The sequence below is a fragment of the Etheostoma spectabile genome, chromosome 9, assembly GCF_008692095.1.
Source record: "Etheostoma spectabile isolate EspeVRDwgs_2016 chromosome 9, UIUC_Espe_1.0, whole genome shotgun sequence".
In the NCBI taxonomy this organism is placed as follows: domain Eukaryota; kingdom Metazoa; phylum Chordata; class Actinopteri; order Perciformes; family Percidae; genus Etheostoma; species Etheostoma spectabile.
The window spans coordinates 26,692,378-26,693,846 of NC_045741.1; the positions used below are offsets into that span (position 1 = coordinate 26,692,378).

General features: G+C 38.6%; 1 protein-coding gene and 1 long non-coding RNA gene across 2 annotated transcripts in view; one reads left to right on the plus strand and one right to left on the minus strand.

The window, feature by feature from the left end:
* LOC116695607 (inactive N-acetylated-alpha-linked acidic dipeptidase-like protein 2) overlaps positions 1 to 1,469 on the plus strand; it is a 730,805-nt gene that overhangs the window by 584,165 nt on the left and 145,171 nt on the right. The window lies entirely within an intron of this gene.
* On the minus strand, positions 171 to 466 carry LOC116695667 (uncharacterized). The gene is made up of 2 exons (XR_004333516.1): positions 427 to 466; positions 171 to 257 (listed from the first exon to the last, which is right to left on the minus strand). It is a non-coding gene; the product is annotated as an uncharacterized LOC116695667 (long non-coding RNA).

The window sequence follows — 1,469 nt, forward strand, 5'->3', positions numbered from 1 at the left end:
GGGATGAAACTGTAAGGCAGGCACCTGTGCCACTTCAAGCTAGATTTTCAGGTTACCTCTTAAAATAGTCCGGTGAGGTAGGTTTGTGTTTTTACCTCATTAAATAATCCTGTGAGGTAGGTTTGTGTTTTTACCTCATTAAATAGTCCTGTGAGGTAGGTTTGTTTTTCTACGTCTTAGTTCTCGTGGATCCAGGAGAGATGACTATCATTTTGGTAGCCGCTGTTCCTTTCTGCAGCATTATTCCAGTGTTGCCACTGTCAAACAACAACAAACAAGCTTAATCGTAATGATAAATAAACTGTACAATCAGGCATGTACAGTATACAAGCTAATTCTTATAAAGTTAATAATACCAGTTCTCTTGTGGCTTAATGTGGCATTGCCAGACTGTCAAAACAAAGAGAGCGAGATTAAAGAGCTCACCGATCTAAATGACGTTCCATTCAATGTGAAGGAGATTTTTCAGTAGCATGCGACGTGTGTATTGACTGCAGAAGTCTTCTTCTGGATGATCACACCTTTATTCTTGGAGAGAACCTTGTCCCTTTTGGCCTTTGTCCCTCTCTCTGGGTTTATACCAATGAAGCGCCTGAAATCCAAATTGTATAAGACCAGAGAGGGGTTGCAGCCACATACTGTTTTGTGTACATTAAATTACAATTTTTGTCTTTCTTCACAAATATAATGGACATGAATGACATATGTGTACAGTAATGATACCATTGCATGCAAAAAAATACAAACACATTAATTTAATTGCATATATCCATAGAATGATTACAAGGACTGAAGGGGTATTACCTCTGAATGAATTTCAGAGTGCAGGCTGCTTCATCTTGATACTGAATGTTGAATATGTAGTTGATTGCAAACACAGCAGCAAGTCCTGTTGCAAATGTTGGTGTGATGCCCTCAGAGATTACACGACCCTCAAAGCTGATCATCCAACCTTTAATTGTGACTTGCCCTGTTGCACCTGAAACTTCAAGTCATAGCAACGTGGGAATACTTGCAGGAAGATTGAGAGTGGTCTCAACATCAACTGCAGTAGCAGACACCTGTAAGGAACAAATACATTAAGCTTACCATAATAAGATTTTTACGAAAATAATTATAAAAGTTTTAATAATTGGTAAACACTAGGTGAGAGTAACCTAGAGAAGTTCCTTTTCATGCCAAACATGCCTTAGGGTTGATTAGGCTACGGCTGCTGGCTGCTTTTTAGTGACACCGTATCAGGCTTCACGCAGAAATGTTAATTCTTTACCGCGTTGCCATGTTAATTAACAGAAATAAAAAGGCACAGATGATGCAAAACGGTGTTTGAAAATATGAATATAGCTGGCGACGCTTTTTTTTTAAAAATCAGGGGAGAAAGTAGCGGTGTGGGGCGCACAGAGACAGATAATCAAAATGTAGTCACAAAGAGTCTAAAAAGGTAATATTTTCACACCAATGTTTCATTT